Raw genomic sequence first — 23,552 nt, forward strand, 5'->3', positions numbered from 1 at the left:
TGCCTAGCCATGGTTCTCCACTGCTGGGTCCACTCATGACATAGTCAGCTCTGACTGAACACTATGCTCTACAGATCACCCCTATTTTGGAAATCTGTGCATGGACTCACTGTGTGCCATGACCCTCACCAGGATATCCTCTCCCATGCCATTGTGAGCACTGTCTGGGCACATATACACATGGAGTTTTATCATGCTATAGCATTCCACTTTCCAGTCTTTTACCTTGGCCAAGCAGAATCACCCACCATACCCTCTGTGCCCCAGTGCATTCCCACCCAAGCAGTAAAGCAAGATGAGTTTTCTCCTGAGAAGTTCTCCCAAGAGATGACTGCAGCCAGTTGCCTTAGAGAAATTCTAGAGCCACACATTGCAGCAGCATACTCTAAGGTCAGGTGGGACAGTGGATTGCTAGGACTCTTTACCAGCCTGTTTTTAAAGATCGTTTCTCAGGGGTCACATCAGGCTTCCCAGTAAATGGCACATAATGACTTTACTTCTATACCTTCAGCACCCAAGTTAATAGCTATATTTTTTAAATGCACTTTTTTCTTTTTAAAACAGACAGACATGCTAGTGGAAGGGAGACTTGTGAGGCTCTTGCTGGGGGCCAGTGTAAGAGGATGTGGTGCTCAGTGTCATCCAAATGTGGGATCTGCATGCATGAATTTTAAATGAATACATTAATTTTAAAAATACAAGTTTCTGGACTTTGATAAATGGCTGTAAAATCGAGTGGCTATGGACATTCCTCTGCTGAGAAAATGATGAACGGGATTTAAGAAGAAATTAAAGAAAAGGGAAGAGGTTGTGCAGTGTGGAGTCTGTAAGGAATCTTACTCTCTCCAAAACACTCCATTAGAAATATCAGACCTTGAGTTTTACCAACTCCCAACCATGAATGTGAAGAATGCCAGGTAAGGTGTGAGCCTTCCCGCTTCGTTTCGAGGTTCCAGAAGCCAGTGTTCAGGCTTAGGAGCGGCACTGACAGATGCAAGGATGATCCTGGCTGGAAGAACTGGGGAAGGACTTAGAGGAAAATCCTGAGTATAAACTTCAATTTTACGATCAGCTGAGATCCAGAGTTCACTTATACACAGATTCTCAGGACAGAAATCCCTATGGAAACCCACAGAAACATTTTGTATCATGCACTTTCATTTAGAAATGCTTTTCCTTCTGCTACAGGATATACCATTCTATACTTTATGAGCATCTGGAACCTGGAAAACTGTGCTTGGGTTCCATGTTTAAAGCTTAGTCTCTGTGTGAGCCGCCTTCCCTTCTGTCTTACATGCTTTTCCTCAATCTATTCCTCTTATCTTCTCATGTTTTTAACATTCTCCACCTATGTTAATGCACTCAGTCTTTTCAGAGCAGCCTGGAGGTTAATGGTATAGTTATAAATAAGCTTCAAGTACAAAATGACCTTTATGTGTTCTCTGTTTATTCTAAAGAGAATGCACTCTTATTTTATAGGAGCCCTTACCATTATACCTTTAATTGCATAATCAGCTGGTGGCAACCAATTGCATGCATGTGTCTCACATGGACTCTTTGGAGCTCTAGAGAGAGAAGTCACCTTATCTATTGCAGAGAGCACGAGCTCTTAATTAAATGCATTTTCAGGAAGTATCTTCTATAACTTTAAGAACTTGGAGGGCTTTTGTTTTGTTTTGTCTGTCTGAGAAGTAATAAAACTTGGGATAGTCATCTCTTACTGGACCCCACAGGATGAGGATGGGAGCAGTACCGAATTCAGGTTCCTTGTCAAGAAGCAGTGCAGGAAGTCAGAATCATGCATGAAGAAATAGAAAGAAAACATTGATCATGAAGTGATAGACATACAAATTGGCCTTACTGTGGTCTCATTTTACAGTGTATGAATGTTACAGAATATCAAGTTGCACAGTTTGAATCTACAAGTCACTTCTCAATTATAACTCCATAACACTGAAACAAATGATTATGCTAATAGTGATGGGGGAGGAAAAAAGAAACAAAACAAAAAATTACAACATAACATTGATACTATTTAGTTCAGATACTGAAACCCAGGTCATATTGACACAAGCTGGTTCTGTCTGTCAAATCTTGAGTATTTGGAAACCAGGAAACAGAGGACCACTTGTCTTAAATAACAGAAGCCATGTTGTTATTTAAACTTCATCTCATTGGTGGCTCCTTCTAATGCAACACACAGTCTGCTCTTGTAAGAGATGTCTTAGATTTGGGGTGAGGCTTAGTGAAAGAGGGCTCACTTACCATTTGCAAAACCTTCAGTAATGTCCTGAGGGCTATGTCCTTGGTACTGAAGAGAAACAAGATAAGCGCCATTGTCTGTGTTTATCAGCATACATAGCTGAGTAGGGTTCTGTACGTTCATTTTTTGTTGAGCAACAGCTTTGTAATTTTTCTCATTTGTGAAACCGAAGCCCTGTACTCACTAAGCAATCATTCCCACAAGTGTGATGGATCCACTGCTCTATTTATGAGCTCCATGAACTGGGGCACTTTCCGTGACTCTGTAGTGACTGACCCAAGTCTACATTTTTATGTTCATTGAACTTATCAATAGGAATGAATTATCTTTAAAGGACCCTGTGCTTGTATTCTGATGATTTCTCTGAAATTTCGAGTTTCAAGGAATCTAAAATTGTCAAACAATGTCCCAGAATTCTATTTCTTAAATTTTTTTCCCAGGGGAGTACAAATGCATAGTTCCCATGATCCCAGAAATGTGTCAGGTGTCCCAAAAGTACAGCAGTGTCTATTCCTGCTTGAGTTGGCCCTCTGTAGGGTGGAGAAAATGTTTAAATCCTTCAAATTCTGAGTTTTGGTGGCTTACAAGCTGCAGATGTTTGTTGTGCCCTGTTCTGGAAGCCTGAAGTTGAAGGTCAAGTAGCATCATCAGTTTGTACTCTAGTAATAGTTTCCCTGTGCATTTGGAAGCATCCCTTTCCTCTTAAATCATCATATCATGGTTTAGATATGAAATGTCCCCACAAGGTTCATGTGTGGAATCTTAGTTCCCAGCCAACAGATCCAGTCATCAAGAGGTGTTTGATCATGAGGGCCAGGACTTAATCAGCGGGTAAATCTATTGATGAATTGGTAAAATTGATAAAATGATGCCATTGCTGGGATGTGTTCATGGTGCATCCCTTATCACAGATCCAACCTGCCCCTCTCTTTACTTCCTGGTTGCCCTGAGGTAAACTGATTTATTCATATAGCCTCACTGTCTCTTGCTCCATCTTACCATGTATGGCCCAAAAAGATGGCACCAGGTAACCATGTGTTTAACCTCTGAAACCTTGATCCCAAGTAAACATTGGTCCCTGAGATTGTTTTACTCAGAAGTTTGTCATGGTAATGAAAATATTATCAACCATGAAGTGACAGAGTAAATGAGCTTTCTGTAGTCCCCACTAAAGAGTACTAATCTCAGCAGGTGTTGTAATCTCATGATGTGGTCACCTCCCTATAAACCAACACTTAAACAATTATTTATCTTAATTAGTTAATTGTATAAATCTCTGTGTGAGTGCTGGAGCCCGAAATCCAGTCCTCATAATGGTATGCAAGTGCTTGTTTGTGTGTGTGGAGGTATGTGAGTGGGAGTGTGTGTGCGAGTTTATGGGGTTTTGTGTATGTGTGTGTGAGTAATATGAATATGTGGGTAAATGTATGCACATGTGAGTGTGTGTGGTATGTTTGAGGGGGATTGAGTGTGTGTGAGTGGCATGTTCTCAGCTGTGATCTGTTTTCAAACTGGGGTAAAGCAACATGTGGGGGCACACAGGTCCTTTCTTATACTTTTGGCTGTGAGCCTAACATTTAATGGCCGAGCTCTCGCTCCAGCCTACACCAGACCTTTTTAAGAGATACCAGCAAGGGTAGCAAAGAAGAGAGTCTGTGAAACTTAAATTTTATAGATACTCTTTGCTGAAAACACTGACTGAAAAGCACTCTAATTTAATCTAGAAGATTTTTTTAATTTAAAGCCTTAAGGACATAGGAAATATTAAATCAATTTTATATGAGTATGATGAGGTAATCAATAAAGATTTTAAAGTATAAAATACATTAGGATAAAATGATGCAGGGTAATGGAAGGGAACTAAAATTCAATGAGCACAGCCCACAATCTATAGCTTTTCACTCACAGAACAAGGAGAACTGGTTCTTATCTTAAATGGAAAGTGGTGAGTTTCAAATTGTTATGGATTTGAATTCCTCTGGCTATGGGTTAAATTTGTAGTATATTTTGTCTTAAATTGTCAGTGTTCATAATGTTGGCAAATATATCACTTATGATCATTCTAATCCATCACAGATATTCTAGATTCAAACAAAAAAAGGATGCATGGACATGCCATTTTGTTTAAATGTCACAACAATAGATTTTTAAAAGCTATGGTTTTGGAGGAGAGCCTCCTCAACAACATTCAGTGATTGTGTGGTGTCTAATTTCATATGAACGACCTTTGGAGTAGCTCTGAAAACACTAACAGAAAATCTATGTATACATGTGTGCCTGTGTGGTATGATTATGTGTTTATAGGAACCTCTCTCTCTCTCTCTCTCTCTCTGTGTGTGTGTGTGTGTGTAGAATATATAATAAAGAGAGAGAGAGAGAGAGGGAGAGAGAGAGAGAGAAGATGAAGGAAAGAAAGGTGTCAGTTGACACTGATGCTGGCTTCTCAGCTTCTCCATGGCACATATGTGAGTTAAAAATGAGACTTTAGAGTGCCACTGGCCACTAGCCACAAGTGGATTCTCAAGTGTATATGAGCTGACATTAAGTGGAATTTAACATTCAAACCCTGTCCCATTAGTTATTTACAAGAGTCCAGAAGCCACAGCTTTGCATTCCTAGGAAATGTTCCCAACGCACAACAGAGAGGCACTAGTCACAGTCACTGAGCAGAGAAGAAGAGGATTGCACAGAAACACAAACCCCTCCTCTCTCCAGTGGACTGTGTTAAGGTGGAAGCTTCACCCCAGCCCCTGACATCCATATACCAAAAGAGTCTGGAATATTATGGTGGAGGTTCCACCCAACCACCCTCCAAACCCTGCTGCATCTCAGAAAGCCGGCCAAATGATGGCCCCTCCCTGAGAGATACTCAAGACCACTCCCACAGTCTTTTTGAATTGTCCCCCAGAGAACAGACTCTTGGTTTGTTCGGTTTCCCTTTCCTGTCTCTCTCTGGGGGGCTGGAAGGCCACCCAGATGCATGGTAACAATTGAGTGTGGGCTTTTCCTAATTCAGTTGATTTGCATTGCTGCATCGGTGGAGACGTTTTCAGACTGGACCACAGACTCAGACATTGGTGGGGTTCTGTGCCATGTGAGGAGAGGAGGTGAGAACTGGAGGTGGTGTGAGCATGAGGTGGAGTTGACAGTCAAAGAAATGCAAGAAATGGACATCAGGGGGAATTGGAAACTGTACTCCAACCACCAAGTTCAAAACCTAACGTTGCCTCAGTCATTTTCTTTATGAAATGAGATGTCCTGAACAAATCACTTTTCCTTAGAATCAGAATGAAAACAAGCTTCAGTATTGGGCTCTGCTCTTCACTACTCATGATGGAAGGCAATATTGACCATGAAAGATGATTTCTAGTTTTTATTAAATTATTTTCTTTGTTGAATTTTGTGTTAGGTTAAAGATTATACAATATATTCTAATTGAACCCAAATTATAGTAATTTACTCTCAGAAAAAACGTGAAATTTTCCACAAGCCATTATGAAAATTAGTTACTTCTTAATATTTAGCAATGAGACATCACCTTTTCAAATTCACAAATAGATTTAATTAAATTAGGAGTATCTTATCAGTGATTACATTGAAAAGTATTTGTAAGTCATAGGAATTTAAATCTAAATAATTTTGGATTTATAAATTTGAATGAGTTGAAATGTCATGGAAACTATAAAACATCAAAGGTTTATGAATTAAACACTATTCGATGTCTGTACAGAAATCAGTTATTGACTCATGGTGAGATAAATGCTTAGCTTCATTTATCCCCAAGGTCAAATACTGACTTAAGGCTATTCTAAATGTTTCTTAATGTAACGGCTTTCGGGGAGTATTCAACTTTTTTACTGTAGTTTCACAAGAAATAGAATTTATCAAGATAATGTACAACATTCTTTTCACTCTCTGTCTTTTCTTCTTACCTTTTTATTTGTCTCTTATCTATCTATCTATCTATCTATCATCTATCTATCTATCCATCTGCCTGTCTATCATCAATATCTCTCTAACTCTCTTCTTTTCATCCTTTTTGTCTCTTGCAGGTAGGTATCTTAGCTATGACTTAAGTTTTCCTTGAGAAGATGAAGCCACATGTCTTTGTTTGTATATATGAATGTATGGTGTGTTTGCGCAGGCGTGTACGTGTATGTGGGGGGTATGCCTCTGTGTGTGTATGTGTGCATGAGTGTGTGTATGGTGTGTGCCTCTGTGTGTGTATGTGTGCATGTGTGTATGTGTGGTGTGTGCCTGTGTGTGTGCAAGTATGTGCGTGTGCATGTGTGTGGTGTATGTATGTGTGTGTGGTGTGTGTGTGTAAAATGCCAGCCCTTTGCCTAAAAGACACAGTGTATGCTTAGCGTTGTGTTGCCTTCTCTGTTGTTTATGTGCTCTTATCATCAGTGTTGGGAGATAACACAGTGATGGTTTTCCGGACCAGCTATACCACTTGAGGTTACAGCTGTCACTGAATATGCCTGGGCTTCAGACTCTTCTGTGTTTCCCATGATGCAGGACTTCCAGTGTTCAAAAGGGGATGTTCCAAGAGAATCAGACCGACTGTTACTGCTTACAGGGTCTCAAAGGACAATGCTGTCGTCTGAATTGAGCTCTCTGTCACTGTGAATGCTGCATGTGGCAATGACTAACATAGGCAAGAGTTTGCTGACTCAAAGAGCTCCCATGCTGCACCCTGCCCTGCCTCCTGTAGCTTTCAGGAGCCTTTAACTTCCCATATGGGTTCCTACAGGTGTGTGGTCCTCTACCCAATGAAGAGTAAAGGGGAACCAGGCAAGTCTGGTCTCCAATGGATTAGTCCATCCTGTTTGCTAGAAGTCAATAGATATATATGCTCAGATGGGACAGCTCTTTCAATCCTAAACTATGATCATCATTGTCCCTTTCAAACTCTCCTGTGGTAGGTTTCAGCACCAGCAGATATCTAGGAGAACAAGCAATGGGTCCGTAATACAAGACAATAAATCTTGAATGCCAGAGCTGCTGGGTACAGATGTGTAAGGTGTGTCTGTAGAGTGCAGTGACAGTCTGTTTAGTTCTCATAAAGCACTCCCATTTGCATTGCATCTTGGGAGATACTGAAGAGTTCTTCAGTCTCAGGAAAATTTTGCCCCACCTGGGTCTTCATAAACAGGCTGCCCAACACAGGATATGCTCTTAAGAGAGATAGGTACCCACCCCTTCATTCTGAGAAGAGTCCCACTCTATCTCCTAGGGTTAGTTAGGAGACTCAGGGACAGAGCAGCCTTGCGAGGTGGGGCTCAGCCTAAGCACCATCCTAAGCCTCCTATGACTGGTCCAGATGCCGTCACTGCCCAGAGTATTCACCATTGTGGCCACCAACATCTAGTGTCAATGAGGTGCTGGCCTTGAGAGGTCACACGTCTGTGGAGATGAGGAGATACTAGGATGCTCACTGGACTGAAGCACTGGCTGTGGCTCCCTGAGGCATGCGAGGTTCCTGGATTTGAAATGGTTACTCTTTACATAAGTGTTGTCTGTCTTGTTTCCACCGAGTTTGTCAATGTTGTCACAGCTTGCTGAACATTCACTTTTCCTGAGAAAAACATTGTTATAGATCAGAGCTGTGGCCACTGAGGTGTAGATAGAGAATCTTCCAGTCGCTGATGCCTTATCAGGATAAGATGCAGTCCTGCAGGACCTGGTACCCAGGGTACCATGCAGGTCAGAGCCAAATGAGAGAGCCAGAGACTTCCTAGTGGTGAGTGGTTTGGGGCAAGGGGCAACCTGGTGTAGAGTCTGGTCAAAGTCATCAGTTGATGTTATTCCAATGATGTCACAAATCTTCCATGAGGCAGATACCACTCTGCTATATCTTTATAAGGGATCAGACCACCTCACTTTGCCAACATTCCTTCACAATGACAACTACCCGCAAATATAATTTCCCCTGGGCATAATTTAGTTAATTAATTCTGTTTGAACCACCAATATGGACTCTACATGAAGAAAAGTCTCTCTTCCAAATTAGGATATCCTTCTTGCTTTACAGACCTGGCATCTGTCACAGCATTTCTAGTAAATAGTGTCTCAAGTTCAATCCCAACTGAAATATGGTACTGCTTTATTTTGCTGTTGTGTGTTTTTATAGATGTGAATGAGTCTTCTCTCCACAGCTACAAATGTTTTCAACACCGTGTGGGAGCAGCTCTTCAGGTTCATGACAATGTGCAGTTGAAAGATGGAAGGAGACACTCTTCCCTGTGGTGTCAGCATTGTTCATTGATCCAAATGGATTTGTGTACACTGTTAGAAACAGAGCTGGCAGCACTTCTGAAATTTCCCTGCTCTGCAACAGTGAGGTACATGCAGGACCATGCACTCATCATTAATGCCACCGTATTCGCATGCATCTCGAGCCTTGGTGGGTCAATGGGCTTGGCAGGGAGAAGCAGGCTTGGGCTTCTGCATGTTAAATATGGATCCTGACCCATTGCTAGTGACTGTGCTTAGACACTATAGCTCAGAGTCAACAGACTTGTGAAAAAGCCTGTCCCCTCCCACCACCATCATTTAGAGATGTAGGTGTGAAGGTGACAAGCTACTTGGAAAATTTGGTGCTTCACTTTGAGCTGCGTTGTGCACCTGATACAAAGCCCTTCATTCAGTATTTTCAGTCTCCTTCCCTGACTGGGAAGGCAGACACAAAGGAGCCAGCCTCCAGACTGTGGCAGTGCAGTGGGACTTTACCAATGATGCTCAAGGTGCAGCCTAGCATGTCATCAACTGGCTTACATTCACGTCCCTGATGCAGGTAAATTATTCATTTTGAAATGCCTTTTGTTACACGAAACTCAATAGGACAAGTAGATTTTTGCTTAATGCACAGGTAGAAAAACATAAACAAGTTGTTTGGCTCCGCAAGTTCCATCAGTTTTGGCACACAGCCGTTCTCATGACAATATCTAATGCTTCTTGGCTGCGCCTTCATAATTTCCTTTCAAAAGTGTCCTGCTGGCTTATTGTCTGCTTATGAAGAACTGCTTTCTTATGCTTGGTTTGAATTTTTGTTAACTTTTATCTAATCCTCTGGCACAGCCATCTAGCAGCTTCTCACCGACATTATCTTGAGGAACTGTTGTCTCACACTGTCTAATTCTCCTCTGAATTATTGTGCTTTCTCCAGTCACATCCCCTTGCCAGCAGTGAACTGCAGCCCCCACTGTTTCTTCTCGTGGAAAAGAATGCCTTCATTATATGCTGATCCGTGTATCAGCAGACCAATGGTTATTTGCATGGAACCACTACTGCCTATTGCACTCTTAATTTCCTCTTCCTCTTCTTCAGTTTGCTGCTGGTTTCACAGGACTGTCCCCATTTCCCAGACTCTCCTTGTGGCTTTGGGGTGATGTAGTCATTTAGAGCCAGCGAGCTTATTCATAAATATTGATCTTTAAACTACAATAACAAAAATCACTCTTAATATGGTTGATATTAGACTGGAAGCAAGATTTCAACACATATTGGATGCTTCTGTCATATGCAGGATCTAGTTGCAAATATAATTCTGTGTGTGTGTGTGTGTGTATGTGTATGTGACATGAAATCAAGGGAACTGTTTTAGGGTGGAAGAGGAGAGAGGAGGGAATGTAATGCAGGGAGAAAATGGGGCAAGGATAAATCAGTAAAAAAGCATTACCTTGTTTTCTATGCTGACTGACAGAATTAATGAAATTATGAACTATGAGAAGTGAAACACATAGCTTGCCCCTTCCTCAGAACTTCTCCACAGGCTGCTTGCAATGTCAACAAAAACAAAGAGCTGTGAGTTCTTTGGTAAGATTTAGCAAAGCAGAAGCCATCTTTGACTATGAGAACTGGACTTGTACTCTGGGAGTGAACAGCAGATGTTGGAACCTGGGGGCCTTACTGTCCTAGATGACTTTCCACAGAGTCCTTGGTAAGGCTATTTGCAATGGGAAAAAAAGAAATAACAGCATGAAAATTTGTATTTCCAAATTGTACTCACATGTGTATTATGGGATTTCCTTCCTCAGTTGGTCCCTACTTGATATTTAGACAGACCTGTTAAATTTTTCTTATGAAAATGGTTAAGTGATAATATTGATTGCACCCTATATAATACCTCACTTAGTGTCTTGCACAGTATCTGTTGAGAGTAGTCTTCAGCTCCATTTGAACATCTTTATTGTGTAGAGACTGAAAATTCTTGGGTCTATTTAGTAAGGTTGAGAAAGCTAAATCAGGTAATCCTTCCATCACTAAGCAGGTATAGGAGAAAGAAAACCAGCTAATTGTTGATGTAGTCCAACATGCAGAGTCATTCTGTTTTTTTTGTTTTGTTTTGCTTTTGTTTTTGTTTTGAGACAGGGTTTCTCTGTGTAGCCCTGGCTGTCCTGGAACTCACTTTGTAGACCATACTGGCTTTGAACTCACAGAGATCTGCCTGCCTCTTCTTCCAAAGTTCTGGGATCTAAGATGTGTATCACCACTACCTGGCATCACTCAGAGTCATCTTATCTCTTTCAACACTGATGCATTCTGTAGTTGGCATCTGACGGTACAGTCCCAAACTATTTCCCAGTTCAACTCCTCAGAACCCCAGTGTAAAGGAAGCCTTCACATACCCTCTTGTTGAGTGGCAAAGCCTTTCTGCCCCGCTGAAGCATATGCTTATGATATAAGTAGATGCATGGAAGTCTGAGGTTTCCTTTCAATCAACAGCCATCACAGACAGGCCCCAGCCTGTAGTGAGAGAGGAGTTCTATGTTATAAACCTGGATGTGCACTCTCTTGCTCTCTTCATGAGCTCATTCTCTACTCCCTTCCTGTCCTGGTTAGTTTCCTGATTGAGCCAACACAATTTGCCATGGCAATTTAAAAGTGTACAGGCTGATTTTTTTCATACCTGAAACTGATGATCTTTTCATGTAACACAATTCCCTTTCTTTCCTAAGGTTAGTGACCAACCTGGGGAATTGCCTTCTTGAACTCTCCTAACACACACACACACACACACGCACACACACATACACACACACACCTTCCAAACTTCATGTCCTCTTCCTTTTGCAAACATTTACATCCTGCAGAGTTCAATTAATGTTTCCGTGGACTTGAGGGTGTCTTCACTAACCCTTAACTGTTTGGGGTTAAGTATTTGTCTTGCTTAGTGTGTACCTAGAGACAAAGGTAGCATGATATAGCTAACAGTCCTTCAATCCCTGTGTCTCTTGGGAGTGACCAAATTTGTAGATATGGTGCAGGCTTCCTCTTGCTCACTTGCGATGCTGTTAGAGTTTGTTCGTATACATGACCCCTGACTGAGATTTCCAGTTGTGATTTTCAGAAAGGGAGATGTTGCATCAGCTGCTACCTGGATACTGCCACAAATTCTACTCTTTAGTTGGTAGACTGTGCATCTTAGCTTCTGCCACTCAGATCTCATGCTCCTGGCGAAAATCTCTGTTATACGAAGGACTATTTCTAACTATTTCACAACCCATTTCCTCCTAAGTATTTTAGTTTTTACCCACGGGAATTATGTGTGTTTTCGTGGGTATCTCTCCACTTGAAAATCCATCACTTAGTCCTACTTATAAGAGTTCCATTTGCCATGTCAGACAATGTAGTCATTTGGATGAGGGCATCACGTTTGGGCATTGCTCTGTCCATTCTATGCACTTCATTCTGGACACAATAAAGCAGAGAGCTCACTGGATACTCTCAAGAGCCCAGCTCTGAATACCTGTTCTCCTGTTTTGTAGAGAGACAAGTGCAGAAATTACAACATGGTCATCCTACACTGTAGAGAAGCTGAGGAGGCATGTTGGGTTTGATGGCCAATGGCCGGAGAAACTACATAGCAAAAATATCTGGAGAGGTCCTCAATGCTAACCTGATACAACATTCTGAGACATGGGCTATGAACATAATGGGCACACCCATGAAAGTTCAGAGACTTGAGTATTCACCCAAGGTCTTCACCTGGGCACAGCTCATGAAAAAGTGTTGATCAGCCAGGCTCTCCATTGGTGTCAATTAGAAGAATTTTGTAATTAGTTATTGGTATACTGAAAAGTTTATCAAAAATGTTGACCATGTAAACTTGTCTCCTGCAGTAAGAGAATGCAGTCTCTCCTCCAGGAATTGCTTACTTAGCTTCCCCGACCTTGCACAGTAGTGGATTGTCAATACCAAGACTGCTGCAGATTTGATGTGTGTTTGGGTCAAGGGTGAAGAGTCATCTCCTGTGAAATAAGAGTGAGATCTTGTCTATATGGCCAGACTTGAGATGCTTGAGTATTGTTTGTCAGAGTCTATGAAGCTGTTACAAATTTCTAGCTAGAGGATACCATTTTAACTGAAAATGAGAAAGCTTTGTGTTCAAAAGCATGGTGTCTCCAAGGTTCATGAATTTGTTTTCATAGACATAACTATTTGGAAGACTGTGTCTTAAAGTTCCAATCTTGTCTTAATTATTCTGGTCTTGGAAGTCCTATATCAACACACACACACAGACATATCATTGCTTTATAAACCTGGGTCCCATGAAATTCTGAAGGCTCTTTTACTGCCAGATTCTTGGTAACCTAATAATTTTCTTCTCTCCTTTACCTATGAATTTAGTTTCCTTTGGACAGCGATTTGGAAAGGGTGTTTTTCCCCTCAGTTCTACAGGTGGAACCTTTGAGACTAAAGTGTGTTGCAACACCACATGTCCTCAAGAACATTGTGTTAAGTGAAATAAAACAGACAGAGAAATACTCATAGTGATGGCCTAGAACTGTCAGTCAGGGAAATGCCAGTCAGAGCAAGCAAGCTTCTAGTTCTAAGGTCTGTGAGTTCTCAGGACCTAATATACAGTGTAGTGAGGACAGTTAATAACAGTGAACTGTGTTTGAGATTTGCTAAGAAAATAGTTCTCATTTCTTACATACACACCCCATTTCTACCCACACATCCACACACCTACACCCCTGTCCAAAACTGGTAATCAGATGAGGTAGATATATTCATTAACAAGATTATAGCAGATATTTCACCACATATATTATACCTGCATAAAAGCATCACCTTGTACCATTTTAGCATATGTAACTTATTTTCTACCAATAATAACCAAATAAAGGAAAAAAATAACATTCTTTTCTGGAAAAAATTAATATAAGATTTGTGGGCTTTGTAATGTGGCTGTATGCTTTAATATATCTCTCTAGACACAAGGATGGACCATTTATTTTTCCAGTGATACTTACATTATTTAAATATAGTCAACAACTTTTGAGACTAGGAATCTCACATACAATCAAAGAGATGCTCATGCAAATGCAGGGTTTCTGAGGAGCGGGCAGGCCTCTGTCCCCTCACGCCCATGTGCTTCACAGAAAACAGGCTTAAAGATCTGAAAAGAGGGACAAACATACTTGGAAGTATCAGACCAAGGAAGCTGACAAGTCTAAAAGTTGATAAAGTCATATTGCCCAAGTAAACACAGGGTAGGATTCATTCTGAGCAGTGAATGACACACCAGCAGCTCTGTCACCCCCAGGAGTAACATTTCTGTTTTATTTTTATTATATTTTATCCTCATAGATATACAACAGAAACTTGACCTTCATGATCAAGGTAAACCAACCGTCAAATCAAGCTGCAGAGAGGATTCCAGAGAAACACCACCATCCTCTCAAGCATAGCCTTTGATCTTCATATCCTTCACAAAGGGATAAAGAGCAGAAAAGACAGCTGGAAACTGTGGACCCACGTGGAGGGTGCTATATACTCACCAGGCAAGGACTGGAGTCTCTTTTTCTCTGTCCTCTTCCTCTAAGTTCGTGTGTATTTGTGTGTGTGTGTTTGTGTGTGTGTGTGTGTGTGTGCACTTTTATTTGATGTCTGTAAGTGTGGGTGTGTATGTCAAAGGACAGACCTCGGGGCTGTTTCTCTTTTCACCTTTCTGTGGGCTCCAGAGCTGGAGCTCAGGTTGGTTGTCTGTCTCAGCAGGCACGTTTGCTCCACCTTCAACCCAGTTACTCTCTGATGACTTCTTGTTTGTCTGTTCTTGACATAGTTCAGGCTGCGTGCTAGTCACTGTGTAGCCCAGACTGACCTTAAACTCAGGCAGTTCTGCAACCACAACCTCCCCAATGTAGAGAAGACAGGCTCTTAAAATCCATGGATAGCGTGCTGTACCTTGCCTCTAATGAGTGTCTCAGAAGCCCTCATACATTCCAACTGCTTGTGATTATTTGTTGTAATTGTGAGAACACTTGAATCCATCATTATTAGAAAACCCTTGAGAATGAAGCACTCTTTTCCTCCCTTTTTGTCACTGGTTTATTTGTATTTCTATTTTATAAAAATCATCTCTTCTTAGGTATGGCACATCTCCCACAGAATATCAAGTATACTCATTCTAATGGAGGGTTTAGTAAAGATTTCCATTCATATTCTGTACTTTCCTCCCTCGTCATGATGATCCCGTGCAGCATACAGTGTGTAAAATAGATCAACACTACACAGGATGTGTGACATATATATTATAGCTTTATTACATAAAGTAATATTATGCACCATTAGGGAATTATTGAGGTTTTAACATCAATGATTGTTTTAATGTTTTCCTGTTTAATTTTAAAGGAGTTCTATATCTACACATAGAAATCCTTCTAAACAAAACATCTTTGGTATATGCAATAAGACTTTTAAAAAACAATAAATGTAAGAGTAAATAGATTTGTGTATGTATGAGTTTGAAATATCGCTCCTGGTTATGTGATATTAAATCATTTGTATGGTGGATTTTGATTTGCTCTGTAGAAACTCAACATGTGCAGACAGTGCAACTATCCTGCTTCCGATGGACTGTTGGGTCCAGTGGCAGACAGGTGGTGTCTGGGGAACTCTCCAGTGTGGGAGCAGACCTGAGATCTAGCTGTGGTCTCTGAGACGGTTCATTGCCAGTTGCCCTGGAAACAATGCCTGCGATTCTATGTCCACCTGCCCTATTCACCAACATGCACAGAGGAGATTCAGTTGTCTCTCATCCACAACTCCTGCCCAGGTGGCGGGAGAAGGAGGCAGTTGGGGGTCCAGGGTGCTAGTTTGTAGGAAATTATACAGTCTGCCCTTTTGAAGAGAGGATGTAATTGTATTTGGAAGTACTTGAGGATGACAGAACTCTCCTCACAGAGCATAAGACTGTCCCTAGAGTTTTCACATACAAAGTAAATGGATTCACAGACAAAAGCACTAAGGACTTTCAACATGCAACCACAGAGTGTGTGCCTTGGGACCTGTGCTGGGGAAGGGATATGGGAAGCCTTCAAGCTAGCACCCCTGCCCAAAGCAGTCAAGAGTATTTGGAGGCTGAATGATTTCCACGTGGTGGAAACTGCAATGTACTGTTGCCCTGGGTGGCACTGGGAACAGCTGAGGCAGAGGAAGGATGTCATGTCAGATCTCAGCCCACTGGTGACCTCACATCGTTCTAAGTCTCAGCACCTTGGACAGTTCACAGGCCCTACTACAGGGGCCTCAAAATTAGAACAATGCCTAAGATCAAATTCTATTATTGCCTGAAAACTTGGCATTGAGGACAGATGCAATTGGGTTAGAATAATGAAGAGATTTGAGTGCTGTCAATAAAATTCTTGCCAATTACTGTGGAGATTCTGACGGCCTCTATAGCCTGAAGTCTCAGAATTCAAATTTCATGGACTCCATTTATAGATGCCGGTTGGTCCTCAAATGTACTAGCAAAGCACACCAGGGCAGATATAATCTAGTTATATTCAAACATTTCTTCTGGCCCCAGACAGACTGGGGACACGCCCACATCCTTATACAAATTTTAGAGAGGGTAGACATTGCTGCAGTGGCATAGAAAGAGCTTTAAAATGTTTTTTATTTAATTTTTAAACAGGCAAAGGACAAACAAAATCTATAGACAATTCAATTATCCAGTAGCAGTAAAGTTTAACACAGTTAAATCATAGGGTTATGAAATTACCAGTGACGTCATTTACCTGTCCAGCTTCTGCCTTCACCATGATTTATCATTATCTGTCAGTTATTTCCATCCCCTCTACCAGTTTTGACTGCACACCTTTTACAGCACAATTCTACCTGGAATACTAATGTTGGGAGCTTGAAAGTTTTACAGGCACTTAACTTTGTTCTTCCTAATTTCTTAAAGAAGGTTGTTAAGTATTATAATAAAAGCTTTATATGCATGAAAATAAGTAAGTAGATACCATACAAGAGTTATTTCAGAAATAGGAGGAAGGTTTTATGCATCTGAGATGAATGTGCTGAGTCTTGAGTTTTAAAATTAGCTTCAGTTAATCCTATAAATTGGAATGATGTATCCCCTCCTGCCCTCCCTCCATCACCTCTCCCAGGTCTATGGTGCTCTTGGTCAGTGTGTCTCCATGCCATCTTCCAATATACCCAAATGTGTGCATGGTTGTCTTCTTCTGTATACCCCTCAAAACAGAACATATTTCTCTAGTGTTGTATTAAGAAAAGAAAATTCTGGCATGTTGAGTTAGTGATCTTCCATACCTGCTGAGTGACTTATGGTCTATGAAGAGACAGGAGGATGCTTGCTTGGGATCTGTAGCGGAGTTCCCCATTATTTTGAGTAAGGTAACAGTGAGCGACTCAGTGGAAATGTGTGAGGGTGTATCAGAACAAGAAAGCTATTTGTACTGCACATGTTGCCCTGATGTATTTCTCTCCCATAGGGAGCTACAGTCAGGAGACAAAGTTTTTATTTTCTATTAAACCGAGAGAGTAGGTTCACAAAACGGTTGAAATATAAAGAAGAGACAGTTGGAATGCTTAATGACTATGCATCCTCAGTTCCTTTCTCCCCTGTCAGCTAAAGTAGGGACCATGTTCACACACTCATAGAAAAAGGAAAGATGTCACCTATATCTCAGGTGTTAAAACAACATCCAAGCAAGATCTGAATTATGAAGCATGTCCTTTACAGGACACTGGATTCTGCTTTCTCTGTTCTGTTGCTAATTTCCTGTCATCCAGAACCTAAGGAGGATTGCAGGAACTGTGATCTCCCTTGACCAGCATGGCCTGTATATGAGCTCTCCTGCCTTCTCTGAACTGTGGACTCTATCTTTACAGTGCGGGTGGGGTGGGGTGGGGTGGGGTGGGGTGGGGCTTGTCTTCAGTTACTCATGCTGGACACCAGCCATGCTGACACCATTCACATTATAAAGGCACACGCTAAGCTCAGCGCCGTCCTTTCTACCTCCAGTGTCTTAATTGCCTGTAATTACTGTGCTGAGCAGCCAGCAGACGTTTTCTGTCCTGGACAAACAGTGTGTACGTTGCATGGGTCTTAATGATGGGCTTTTAAGAATGCCTGCTTATCCCGCTTACATTGCCAGCCCTCATCTCCCAGCATTCTCCCTCATCTCCATAGTATCACTTGCCAGATTATGCCTGCTTCTTCCAGCCTTCTCTAAGCTCAGGGACAAAGTGACACCAATGTTTGAAATCCCACCTGAAATAGATTTTTGTGATGCCTTCATAGCTTTACTTGCTACCTGTTTTCCAGCCAAGGTTCTATTCATTCATTCATTCATTCATTCATTCATTCAGTTTCCCCATTTTCTTGATAAAGGTACCTCAATGCAGTGCTGTGTGTCAAAACTACTATTTAAATGAGTCAGTTGTTATGTGTAAGTTTTCTCAGTTATGAGAAATGTCTCTAGCCCAATATGAAGTGGCTCTCTGCACTTGACTGTAAGGTTAAAAACATGGAATATTATCATGAAAAGTTGATTATGAATTCAATATGGACTCTGACATAAAAAGGTAAAACCAAGGGCCATATTTACAACCATTAATACACTGGTGAGTATAAATTGTCCAACTATGATTTTTAGCATACTTAAAATATATGATTTTCTTTAAACAATACATATAATGCACCTTATATGTAATGTGTAATTTTACTTGAGATGTTATGTCATGTAAAATTACTATGTATTGGTTGACTTGTCTCAGGTTTTGAGAAAGTGTGTCCCAATGTGGGGGATGTTATGATATTTTTAATCATATGCTAGAGATATGGGCTTTTGCGTGATCATTTCTGTTCTCCAGTTTTCTTTGATAGTGTATTGTGTGGTGTAAATAATGTGGCGTGTGTGCATATTCATGTGGGTGCAGGCAAGCGAATGTGTTTGTGGATGCTACAGGTGACATCAGGTGTTCCTCTGAGATGGGGACTCTCATTAGAACCAGATGTCACTGATTAGGCTGGTTGGGCTGGCCAATGCGCTTCAGAGACTTATCTGTCTCTACTCTGACCCCAGTATTGGAGTGACAGATGTGTAGCACAATGCCCAGCTTTCATGTGGGTGCTGGAACCTGAACTTGGTTCTTTATATCTATGGGTAGGCATGCACTCACTGAGTTTGTGTCCCCAGCCTAAAGACTTTCTTTTCTGCCAATCCAGTTTGTCTGTCGATGTCATACCGTTAAAGCATGTGTATTGAGATAGTTCCTCTGCACTAGATAGGGAGGTGGGATTCCAGCTGCACCCTTTGTGATAAGAGTGTTTCTATAGCACAGAGCAGGTTGCAGGTGTAGGAATGCACTCAGCTCTTCGTGCATTGGGTGGGGATACTAATGACTTTTTTTTCAGAAACCCAAGGCAATATTTCAGAAACTAGTATCATCGTTCAACTTGAGTGCCTGTCTCAAAAACAAAATCCATAATCGTCCAATGAAGCCAATTTTCTATTTTGACCCAATTTCCAATCAGAATGTGACTGAGAGGCCAGTGAATGATTGGCACTTGTTTTGTGAGTTGATGGTGTTGATAATGCTGCTACCTCAGGGCTAGAAACCACTAAAATATATAGATTTTCTGCTTGGTGGATTCCTTCAAGAACCATTGCAATGATGTCACTGATTGAGAGTGACCCAACAAGAGGCAATAAGCACAAAACTCCACAGGACCAAAATTATATTTTCCAACTGGCTTGACTTGTTCTTTTCTTGGGCTGTAATTTTTACTTGGGTTTGACAGCTAATCTTTAGTAGGTGTGTGGTGATTGTGACTCTCTATCTTGCAGAAGCAAAGTTTAGAGTCAGACTGACACTCATTATGTCTTAAGCATTTATCATTTAAGTTTTCACAAATATCCAAATGGGTTTTCTGCAAACATATTGACAACTTGAAATTGAAGTACTCTGGTGCATAGCTGTCTTCATTAGCTCAGGGTAACTGAACACTGATGTGAAGAAAGGAGCCTGGGCTTCCCCAGTGCTGAGGAACAAATATGGAATTCCTCCTCTGTTGTCTGTCATACTTAGGTCCTGCAGTGGTTGATGAGGCTGAGCTTGGAGAAACAGGGACAGTTAACATTGTGAAAATAGAATGCAAACTAGTTTACATGAAAGACTAATCCATTCCTTCTGGAAATGGCAGTATGTGACTGTCAACAAGACAATACCTAAGCTTGTCATTGAAACATCTCCTATGGGTATTGACTTTTGATAAATCTAAAGGAGCAATATGTATGTGGAAATGCAGAAGATAGGGAGGTGGTTTTCAAACACCAACAGAAATTAAAACTGAACAAAGAACAAGAAAATATCAGGCAGAAATGTAGTTGGAATTAATCATGTTGAGCTAGATTAAGAGATTGTAATGAAACTAGAATTACATATATTTTTCAATGAAGAGATAAATAGAAGAAAAATACATATGAGGGCATTTGCTTGGAGATTATTATATAAATGTCTGAGAATTTTTTATTTATTAGTCTTCATATATGGTAAATATTTTCATTCTTATTATAACATCTCATAAAATTATTTATTATTTTATGTTGTATTATTAAACCTTTGTCTAAAGGAAGCAGCTAAGGCTCTACAAAGATGGAGGAAATAACCAATAGGGGCCTTGGCAGACAACTAGTCTGGTGGGCTGCAGCTACCTTATACCAGCCTATAGCTTGGGCCTTCAACACTAACTAGGACTTTCTTCATTCCTGAGTGGCTATGATGCACCTGTTGGGACAGAATTTAGTGGGGTTTGCAAACCTGATCCAGCTATGGATTCATAGTTGATGCTCCCTCCTCTAGAACAGAGGAGTTGCTGTAGGAATCTTGTGGGTATCTTGTATATCTTGTGTACAAACATACTTGATCATTAGAACTAATGAGTTCCCATTAGGAATTAAGCTATGGAATTTATAACTACTTCAAACTGATGTAAAAATTGTTAAGATGACATTGAGGGCCACTCAAAGCTCTGGTTCAAATTTACATCTAATACCATGCACTTGACATTAGAAAGCCTTCAGCTAATTGCAAATTCTCACCCTCCACTCAGGTCTTGCATTAAGTCCTCAGTGGAGTTCTGTTGTATGGACCCCTCTGGTTTTGCTTATCGTTGGCTAATGGGATTTAGTTCTTCCTTCAAATAAGATTGATAAAATAACTGTGGCACCCAGTGGGCATATTACCCTGTTCTGGTCACCAAGTATAACTTGTCACTTGCCTTGGATAAACTCCTGTGGAGGGATGTCCTATGCTAATCATGTTTCACTGCTGCGTTGTGTGTGTTGAGCCAATATCCATGCTCAACAACATTTGGGGGGGCTCACTAGTTTTCAGGTAATGAATGTCCTGTTTCCTGTCCATGAACACCGTGTAACATGTAATTATCATATCTCCTGAGGACTCTCCTGAGTATGACCAGTTCTGTACATTGATGATATTGACTGACAGCTATCCTCATGTTTGGACCCAGGATTTTCAACAATCCTTTCAAGTTTTATAACTACTATTTGTTGTTTTATATATATAGCTTCTCATATTAATCAAATATAAGGTTTTACTGACAATCATCTTTAATTTCTATCTCTTCCAAGGCCCCAGGCATTTGAAATACCCAGAAAAGATGGTTTAGACTTGCTGCAATATAAATGAAGAACAGATATAATGCTTTTAAGGGAAGATGGTAGGTGCAAAATGAGTGCTTTGGGTAGGCTAATCTGACATCTGTTATGTAAGAAGAAGAGCTCATTCCTCCAACTAATATTTAACAAGCTTCCACAGAGTGCCAGACAGTGTTACAGGTACCAGGAATATAGCAATAACTAAGACAGATGAAACAGACACACCCTACTCTACCCTAAAACGCATTGCCTAATAAAGGGAGGTGTAGCAGGTTTCAATACAGTAAAGTCTAAACATATAACGAGTCTAGAGGGAATGGTTTGCATTAAGAAAATTAGGCAATATAACTAGAACTGAATTGAAATAAGTATGGACTTTGTATAAGATAGTTACAGATAGCCTTCTTAACCAGCAGACGTTAGAAAGGGCTAACATTCCATCCAAGTGCATATGAGAAGAAGGAGCAGTATGGTTTGGGGGCGCACAGTTCAAATAGGCCTAAGCATCACTCCTCTGTATGAGAAAGGCTTAGCCACTGGTACCTCAGCAGCATATAGCTTTAAACACTGCAAGTCTCTCACACAGTGTCTGCTACACAGAAGAAGGGCAGTTACAGGTAACAAGGGGTATGGCAGTAAGTAAAACAGATGAAGCAGACCTAGCTAGAAAACAGAGTCTGCCTTAGATGAAACTAAGGTCCTGCTTTTGATCCTTTGGCCATCCCAAGGTAACCTCAGACGCAGGAAGTTTACCAGGACTCAGGCCAGCCCTTAGCTGAGATGTAGCATCACCCCTCTTATGTGGCAGTCGAAGCGACTCCTTCAGCTCCCAGCCCATCCATTTCAACACTTAACAGCTGTTGCTCAATTGACCTAGTGTTGATGAACACTGGGATGCCAGAGAAATGGGACTTTCCCTGGGCAAATAAAGGAAGGAAGACAGTGTCAGGAGTCTGGCTTGGGGGGAGGAGTCAAGGCTGAAGTAGGGATTGAGATACAATGTGGTATCTGACCCTATGCCTCCCATTTTCATCATTCCCTCCTGTTTTCTGTTGGCCAGTAGCATGAATTCTCCCTTGTGTGAGGTTTCAGTACAGCTTCTTCAGTGTCCTACCCTTAAGCATTACCCCACATTGTTTGGATTTCTGTTCCGTGTTCATGGAGGGTGGCATCTCCATAGACTTAGTGTTGAAGGTTCTATCCCAGTGTTTGGTCTGTGGTTAATGCTCAGATGAGGGTGGGAGTGATGAGGTAGGAAAGAAGCAAGCTAGAAAAGGATGAAATGAGAAACTGTGCATACAGAAAGGAGAGAAGGAAACACATTGGCCCCCGGTTGAGGTGAGACTCAATGAGGCCATCACCCATGGGATGTTAATGACCTGTCCATGTTCTTGCAAATAGCTGTTATCATCATCAAACTGTGGGGACCCTGTGTGTTCAGTTCTTTCTAGATGCAAGAGTGAAGAGCAGGCACAAGCATGAACCACTCAAAAAAATTTAAATGCTGAGCATCTAATAATTGAAATTATACTTTCCAGGAAGAGGACCAGCTAGGTTTCTCTTTCTGTCTGTCTTTGTTGTGCTGGGGACTGAGTGTAGATCTTCGCACACTAGGCCAGCTCTCCATTGAGTTGACCCTACAGCCAGGTGTTCAGTTATTTTGAATCCCAAGTTCTGTATCAGCTTGCAAGGCTGATCTGATGGGTCAGTTGTAAGGTTAGCTTCTCAGGCAAGTTGTGTCACCTCCAGATATGTGGAGCCAAACTTCACTAGTACTTCTGGCTTCTGCTTGACAACTGAGCAGTTACCCAGATAAGGAATCAGGGGAGCTCTGGGACTGTGCATTTCCAGTGAGGGGAGGGGGAGTGAAGAGGGTGGCTGTGTACTGGGTTGGATGAGGGTGCAAGCAATATAAATGCTAATGGTGAATTAGTACTTAGTATGCACAACTTCTGTGGGTTTCCATAGTAAACAACAGGCCAGGATTAACCATTCAATGAGTTATTGGGTGCTTAGGGGAAATCCTCCCAGCATTAAGATAACAACAGTGATAACACATGGGGGTGTAAGGGTCATTTTGAATAACACCACAGGATTCTAGGTGAGTAGGAAGTGTATATAAGGAATCTAGGTGAGTAGGAGATGTATCTCTCTCATAGATGTATCTCTCTCTCTACATATATATATTATAAATATATAATAAAATCATAAATAAAACACACTGTCCCAGTGCATCATGGGCAAAGGAACAGTCTGCTTCAGTTACTTAATAAAGGGTCTGTGGCTTCAGCAAGAAGCATTTTAAACTTGAGAGTTTAGAATCTTCCAGGTCCTCCTAATTA

Source organism: Mesocricetus auratus, unplaced genomic scaffold (assembly GCF_017639785.1).
Source record: "Mesocricetus auratus isolate SY011 unplaced genomic scaffold, BCM_Maur_2.0 Super-Scaffold_100031, whole genome shotgun sequence".
In the NCBI taxonomy this organism is placed as follows: Eukaryota; Metazoa; Chordata; class Mammalia; order Rodentia; family Cricetidae; genus Mesocricetus; species Mesocricetus auratus.